The following is an 8,283-nucleotide window of genomic DNA, read 5'->3' as shown; positions in this document are numbered from 1 at the left end:
CCGGCTCGGCGAGCGTGCGTGCACGGGAAAAAGGCCTCTTGGCCGGCGTGAGAGTTTAATAATAGCGGGCCGGCCCGGCGAGCGTGCGTGCCCGGGAAAAAGGCCTCCTTGCAGGCGTGAGAGTTTAATAATAGCGGGCCGGCTCATCGAGCGTGCGTGCCCGGGAAAAGGGCCTCCTTGCAGGCGTGAGAGTTTAATAATAGCGGGCCGGCTCGGCGAGCGTGCGTGCCCGGGAAAAGGGCCTCTTGGCCGGCCTGAGCGTTTAATAATAGCGGGCCGGCTCATCGAGCGTGCGTGCCCGGGAAAAGGGCCTCTTGGCCGGCCTGAGCGTTTAATAATAGCGGGCCGGCCCCGCGAGCGTGCGTGCCCGGGAAAAAGGCCTCCTTGCAGGCGTGAGAGTTTAATAATAGCGGGCCGGCTCATCGAGCGTGCGTGCCCGGGAAAAGGGCCTCCTTGCAGGCGTGAGAGTTTAATAATAGCGGGCCGGCTCGGCGAGCGTGCGTGCCCGGGAAAAAGGGCCTCTTGGCCGGCGTGAGAGTTTAATAATAGCGGGCCGGCCCCGCGAGCGTGCGTGCCCGGGAAAAAGGCCTCCTTGCAGGGGTGAGAGTTTAATAATAGCGGGCCGGCCCGGCGAGCGTGCGTGCCCGGGAAAAAGGCCTCCTTGCAGGCGTGAGCGTTTAATAATAGCGGACCGGCTCTGCGAGCGTGCGTGCCCGGGAAAAGGGCCTCTTGGCCGGCCTGAGCGTTTAATAATAGCGGGCCGGCCCGGCGAGCGTGCGTGCCCGGGAAAAAGGCCTCTTGGCCGGCTTGGGGGATTGAAAAAAAATCCCCCATTCATTTTCAACGGGAGGGGTCGGCGGTACCGCTTGGTGTCCGCCAGACGGCGGTGTGGTAGGCAAATGGCGGGCCTGCACGGCGAGCGTGCGTGCCCGGGAAAAAGGCCTCCTTGCAGGCGTGAGAGTTTAATAATAGCGGGCCGGCCCGGAGAGCGTGCGTGCCCGGGAAAAAGGCCTCTTGGCCGGCGTGAGAGTTTAATAATAGCGGGCCGGCCCGGCGAGCGTGCGTGCCCGGGAAAAAGGCCTCCTTGCAGGCGTGAGCGTTTAATAATAGCGGGCCGGCTCATCGAGCGTGCGTGCCCGGGAAAAGGGCCTCTTGGCCGGCGTGAGAGTTTAATAATAGCGGGCCGGCTCATCGAGCGTGCGTGCCCGGGAAAAAGGCCTCTTGGCCGGCTTGGGGGATTGAAAAAAAAATCCCCCATTCATTTTCAACGGGAGGGGTCGGCGGTACCGCTTGGTGTCCGCCAGACGGCGGTGTGGTAGGCAAATGGCGGGCCTGCACGGCGAGCGTGCGTGCCCGGGAAAAAGGCCTCCTGGCCGGCGTGAGAGTTTAATAATAGCGGGCCGGCTCTGCGAGCGTGCGTGCCCGGGAAAAAGGCCTCCTTGCAGGCGTGAGAGTTTAATAATAGCGGGCCGGCTCGGCGAGCGTGCGTGCCCGGGAAAAAGGCCTCCTTGCAGGCGTAAGAGTTTAATAATAGCGGGCCGGCTCATCGAGCGTGCGTGCCCGGGAAAAAGGCCTCTTGGCCGGCGTGAGAGTTTAATAATAGCGGGCCGGCCCGGCGAGCGTGCGTGCCCGGGAAAAAGGCCTCCTTGCAGGCGTGAGCGTTTAATAATAGCGGGCCGGCTCATCGAGCGTGCGTGCCCGGGAAAAGGGCCTCTTGGCCGGCGTGAGAGTTTAATAATAGCGGGCCGGCTCATCGAGCGTGCGTGCCCGGGAAAAAGGCCTCTTGGCCGGCTTGGGGGATTGTAAAAAAAAATCCCCCATTCATTTTCAACGGGAGGGGTCGGCGGTACCGCGTGGTGTCCGCCAGACGGCGGTGTGGTAGGCAAATGGCGGGCCTGCACGGCGAGCGTGCGTGCCCGGGAAAAATGCCTCCTGGCCGGCGTGAGAGTTTAATAATAGCGGGCCGGCTCATCGAGCGTGCGTGCCCGGGAAAAAGGCCTCCTTGCAGGCGTGAGAGTTTAATAATAGCGGGCCGGCTCGGCGAGCGTGCGTGCCCGGGAAAAAGGCCTCTTGGCCAGCTTGGGGGATTGAAAAAAAATCCCCCATTCATTTTCAACGGGAGGGGTCGGCGGTACCGCTTGGTGTCCGCCAGACGGCGGTGTGGTAGGCAAATGGCGGGCCTGCACGGCGAGCGTGCGTGCCCGGGAAAAATGCCTCCTGGCCGGCGTGAGAGTTTAATAATAGCGGGCCGGCTCGGCGAGCGTGCGTGCCCGGGAAAAAGGCCTCTTGGCCGGCGTGAGAGTTTAATAATAGCGGGCCGGCTCGGCGAGCGTGCGTGCCCGGGAAAAGGGCCTCTTGGCCGGCGTGAGAGTTTAATAATAGCGGGCCGGCTCAGCGAGCGTGCGTGCCCGGGAAAAAGGCCTCCTTGCAGGCGTGAGAGTTTAATAATAGCGGGCCGGCTCATCGAGCGTGCGTGCCCGGGAAAAGGGCCTCTTGGCCGGCGTGAGAGTTTAATAATAGCGGGCCTGAGAGTTTAATAATAGCGGGCCGGCTCGGCGAGCGTGCGTGCCCGGGAAAAGGGCCTCTTGGCCGGCGTGAGAGTTTAATAATAGCGGGCCGGCTCATCGAGCGTGCGTGCCCGGGAAAAGGGCCTCTTGGCCGGCGTGAGAGTTTAATAATAGCGGGCCGGCCCGGCGAGCGTGCGTGCCCGGGAAAAAGGCCTCCTTGCAGGCGTGAGCGTTTAATAATAGCGGGCCGGCCCGGCGAGCGTGCGTGCCCGGGAAAAAGGCCTCCTTGCAGGCGTAAGAGTTTAATAATAGCGGGCCGGCTCCGCGAGCGTGCGTGGCCGGGAAAAAGGCCTCTTGGCCGGCGTGAGAGTTTAATAATAGCGGGCCGGCTCGGCGAGCGTGCGTGCCCGGGAAAAGGGCCTCTTGGCCGGCGTGAGAGTTTAATAATAGCGGGCCGGCTCATCGAGCGTGCGTGCCCGGGAAAAGGGCCTCTTGGCCGGCGTGAGAGTTTAATAATAGCGGGCCGGCCCGGCGAGCGTGCGTGCCCGGGAAAAAGGCCTCCTTGCAGGCGTGAGAGTTTAATAATAGCGGGCCGGCTCCGCGAGCGTGCGTGGCCGGGAAAAAGGCCTCTTGGCCGGCGTGAGAGTTTAATAATAGCGGGCCGGCTCATCGAGCGTGCGTGCCCGGGAAAAGGGCCTCTTGGCCGGCGTGAGAGTTTAATAATAGCGGGCCGGCTCATCGAGCGTGCGTGCCCGGGAAAAAGGCCTCCTTGCAGGCGTGAGAGTTTAATAATAGCGGGCCGGCCCGGCGAGCGTGCGTGCCCGGGAAAAAGGCCTCCTTGCAGGCGTGAGAGTTTAATAATAGCGGGCCGGCCCGGCGAGCGTGCGTGCCCGGGAAAAAGGCCTCCTTGCAGGCGTGAGAGTTTAATAATAGCGGGCCGGCCCGGCGAGCGTGCGTGCCCGGGAAAAAGGCCTCCTTGCAGGCGTGAGAGTTTAATAATAGCGGGCCGGCTCCGCGAGCGTGCGTGCCCGGGAAAAAGGCCTCCTTGCAGGCGTGAGAGTTCAATAATAGCGGGCCGGCCCGGCGAGCGTGCGTGCCCGGGAAAAAGGCCTCCTTGCAGGCGTGAGAGTTTAATAATAGCGGGCCGGCCCGGCGAGCGTGCGTGCCCGGGAAAAAGGCCTCCTTGCAGGCGTGAGAGTTTAATAATAGCGGGCCGGCCCGGCGAGCGTGCGTGCCCGGGAAAAAGGCCTCCTTGCAGGCGTGAGAGTTTAATAATAGCGGGCCGGCTCCGCGAGCGTGCGTGCCCGGGAAAAAGGCCTCCTTGCAGGCGTGGGAGATTGAAAAAATTCCCCCATTCATTTTCAATGGCGGGGGTACCAGGGGTAGAGCTGGGGGTACCAGGGGTAAAGAGCGGGCCGGCCCGGCGTGCGAGTTTGGCCGGAAAAGAGGCCTCTTGGTCGGATTGGGAGATTGAAAAAATTCCCCCATTCATTTTCAATGGCGGGGGTACCAGGGGTAGAGCTGGGGGTACCAGGGGTAAAGAGCGGGCCGGCCCGGCGTGCGAGTTTGGCCGGAAAAGAGGCCTCTTGGTCGGATTGGGAGATTGAAAAAATTCCCCCATTCATTTTCAATGGCGGGGGTACCAGGGGTAAAGAGCGGGCCGGCCCAGCGTGCGAGTTTGGCCGGGAAAGGGGCCTCCTGGCCGGCCTGGGGGATTAAAAAAATTCCCCCATTCATTTTCAATGGCGGGGGTACCAGGGGTAGCAGTACCGATTTTGGTCGTTAGGGGCGCTGTAGTAGGTAAACCAGATATGCGGAGTTAGGGGGTCAAGAAGGCGAAAGGCTTAGAAAGTGACCGTTCACCAAAATACTTTCCGAAACGTATATAGGGGGGCATGTGTCGGACGAGTCACCATGCTTTCTCGATGCTGGAGGTACCAGGGGCACAAAGTTGGCCGGGAAAGATGCCTCTTAGGCGGATTGAAAGCATGAGAAAATGCCCCCCATTCATTTTCAATGGCGGAGAGCGGGCCGGCCCCGCAGCCGAGTGTGGCCGGCGGAGAGGCGTCTCGGTCGGATGAATGAAGCGTGGAGCCGGCCTCTGACGGCGGAGCTCCGCACTTTCGAATATTTTCTATCTCCCCCTCCGGGCGGCCGACGGCAGTTGGGAAGGCCGCCCGAGAGGCGCCCGGGGCGGATACCTCGGGCGAAAAGCCGGCCTCTGACGGCGGAGCTCCGCACTTTCGAATATTTTCTATTTCCCCCTCCGGGCGGCCGACGGCAGTTGGGAAGGCCGCCCGAGAGGCGCCCGGGGCGGATACCTCGGGCGAAAAGCCGGCCTCTGACGGCGGAGCTCCGCACTTTCGAATATTTTCTATCTCCCCCTCCGGGCGGCCGACGGCAGTTGGGAAGGCCGCCCGAGAGGCGCCCGGGGCGGATACCTCGGGCGAAAAGCCGGCCTCTGACGGCGGAGCTCCGCACTTTCGAATATTTTCTATTTCCCCCTCCGGGCGGCCGACGGCAGTTGGGAAGGCCGCCCGAGAGGCGCCCGGGGCGGATACCTCGGGCGAAAAGCCGGCCTCTGACGGCGGAGCTCCGCACTTTCGAATATTTTCTATTTCCCCCTCCGGGCGGCCGACGGCAGTTGGGAAGGCCGCCCGAGAGGCGCCCCGGGGCGGATACCCCGGGCGAAAAGCCGGCCTCTGACGGCGGAGCTCCGCACTTTCGAATATTTTCTATTTCCCCCTCCGGGCGGCCGACGGCAGTTGGGAAGGCCGCCCGAGAGGCGCCCCGGGGCGGATACCCCGGGCGAAAAGCCGGCCTCTGACGGCGGAGCTCCGCACTTTCGAATATTTTCTATTTCCCCCTCCGGGCGGCCGACGGCAGTTGGGAAGGCCGCCCGAGAGGCGCCCCGGGGCGGATACCCCGGGCGAAAAGCCGGCCTCTGACGGCGGAGCTCCGCACTTTCGAATATTTTCTATTTCCCCCTCCGGGCGGCTGACGGCAGGTGGGAAGGCCGCCCATTCATTTTCAATGGCGGAGGTACCAGGGGTGCCGCTGAGGGTACCAGGGGTGCCGCTGAGGGTACCAGGGGTGCCGCTGAGGGTACCAGGGGTACCGCTGAGGGTACCAGGGGTGCGGCTGAGGGTACCAGGGGTGCGGCTGAGGGTACCAGGGGTGCGGCTGAGGGTACCAGGGGTGCCGCTGAGGGTACCAGGGGTACGGCTGAGGGTACCAGGGGTGCCGCTGAGGGTACCAGGGGTACGGCTGAGGGTACCAGGGGTGCCGCTGAGGGTACCAGGGGTGCGGCTGAGGGTACCAGGGGTGCGGCTGAGGGTACCAGGGGTGCCGCTGAGGGTACCAGGGGTGCCGCTGAGGGTACCAGGGGTGCGGCTGAGGGTACCAGGGGTGCCGCTGAGGGTACCAGGGGTGCCGCTGAGGGTACCAGGGGTGCCGCTGAGGGTACCAGGGGTGCCGCTGAGGGTACCAGGGGTGCGGCTGAGGGTACCAGGGGTGCCGCTGAGGGTACCAGGGGTGCGGCTGAGGGTACCAGGGGTGCGGCTGAGGGTACCAGGGGTGCCGCTGAGGGTACCAGGGGTGCCGCTGAGGGTACCAGGGGTGCGGCTGAGGGTACCAGGGGTGCCGCTGAGGGTACCAGGGGTGCCGCTGAGGGTACCAGGGGTGCCGCTGAGGGTACCAGGGGTGCCGCTGAGGGTACCAGGGGTGCGGCTGAGGGTACCAGGGGTAAGGCTGAGGGTACCAGGGGTGCCGCTGAGGGTACCAGGGGTGCCGCTGAGGGTACCAGGGGTACGGCTGGAGGTACCAGGGGTAAGGCTGGAGGTACCAGGGGTAAGGCTGGAGGTACCAGGGGTTAGGCTGGAGGTACCAGGGGTAAGGCTGGGGGTACCAGGGGTAAGGCTGAGGGTACCAGGGGTTAGGCTGGGGGTACCAGGGGTAAGGCTGGGGGTACCAGGGGCGAAGCTGGCTGGGGGTACCAGGGGTTGGGCTGAGGGTACCAGGGGTTGGGCTGAGGGTACCAGGGGTAAGGCTGAGGGTACCAGGGGCGAAGCTGGCTGGGGGTACCAGGGGTGTTGCTGAGGGTACCAGGGGTGCCGCTGAGGGTACCAGGGGTTAGGCTGGGGGTACCAGGGGTTGAGCTGAGGGTACCAGGGGTAAGGCTGAGGGTACCAGGGGTGTTGCTGGGGGTACCAGGGGTCGCCATTCATTTTCAATGGGGGAGGTACCAGGGGTAGGGCTGGGGGTACCAGGGGTAAAGAGCGGACCGGCTCGCCGGCCGAGCGTGGCCGAAAAAGAGGCCTCCTGGCCGGATTGAGAAATTAAAAAAATTCCCCCATTCATTTTCAATGGCGGGGGTACCAGGGGTATGCAGTACCGATTTTGGTCGTTAGGGGCGCTGTAGTAGGTAAACCAGATATGGGGAGTTAGGGGGTCAAGAAGGCTAAAAGGCTTAGAAAGTGAGCGTTCACCAAAATACTTTCCGAAACGTATATAGGTGAGCATGTTTTGAATGGGTGACCTCCAGGGCGACACAGGGGAGGCCCCTAAGAGTATAATCAGACCATCGTGAGGGTGTTTCCAGCCACCCAAAAGCACTGGAACGGCCTCTGACGGCGGAGCTCCGCACTATCGAATATTTTCTATTTCCCCCTCCAGGCGGTCGACGGCAGTTGGGAAGGCCGCCCGAGAGGCGCCCGGGGCGGATACCCCGTGCGAAAACCCGGCCTCTGACGGCGGAGCTCCGCACTTTCGAATATTTTCTGTTTCCCCCTCCGGGCGGTCGACGGCAGTTGGGAAGGCCGCCCGAGAGGCGCCCGGGGCGGATACCCCGTGCGAAAACCCGGCCTCTGACGGCGGAGCTCCGCACTTTCGAATATTTTCTGTTTCCCCCTCCGGGCGGTCGACGGCAGTTGGGAAGGCCGCCCGAGAGGCGCCCGGGGCGGATACCCCGTGCGAAAACCCGGCCTCTGACGGCGGAGCTCCGCACTTTCGAATATTTTCTGTTTCCCCCTCCGGGCGGTCGACGGCAGTTGGGAAGGCCGCCCGAGAGGCGCCCGGGGCGGATACCCCGTGCGAAAACCCGGCCTCTGACGGCGGAGCTCCGCACTTTCGAACATTTTCTGTTTCCCCCTCCGGGCGGTCGACGGCAGTTGGGAAGGCCGCCCGAGAGGCGCCCGGGGCGGATACCCCGTGCGAAAACCCGGCCTCTGACGGCGGAGCTCCGCACTTTCGAACATTTTCTGTTTCCCCCTCCGGGCGGTCGACGGCAGTTGGGAAGGCCGCCCGAGAGGCGCCCGGGGCGGATACCCCGTGCGAAAACCCGGCCTCTGACGGCGGAGCTCCGCACTTTCGAACATTTTCTGTTTCCCCCTCCGGGCGGTCGACGGCAGTTGGGAAGGCCGCCCGAGAGGCGCCCGGGGCGGATACCCCGTGCGAAAACCCGGCCTCTGACGGCGGAGCTCCGCACTTTCGAATATTTTCTGTTTCCCCCTCCGGGCGGTCGACGGCAGTTGGGAAGGCCGCCCGAGAGGCGCCCGGGGCGGATACCCCGGGCGAAAACCCGGCCTCTGACGGCGGAGCTCCGCACTTTCGAATATGTCCCCCTCCACATCGCACCCATACACAAACTGACCGATATGCAACTTAAGACCCGCCTTCGGAGGGCCCCCACCGGCCCCGGCCCCCGCGCCGGCGCTTGGAGGTTCAGGCTCCTTCGGCTTGCGGGTCGACCCCCCCCTATGTCTCACTGCGAGACGGC

This window comes from Hippocampus guttulatus, unplaced genomic scaffold, assembly GCF_054856545.1.
Source record: "Hippocampus guttulatus isolate MCC_2025c unplaced genomic scaffold, RoL_Hgut_1.0 HiC_scaffold_60, whole genome shotgun sequence".
In the NCBI taxonomy this organism is placed as follows: domain Eukaryota; kingdom Metazoa; phylum Chordata; class Actinopteri; order Syngnathiformes; family Syngnathidae; genus Hippocampus; species Hippocampus guttulatus.
The sequence above is the reverse complement of the archived record's forward strand: the minus strand, read 5'-3'. Positions refer to the sequence as shown.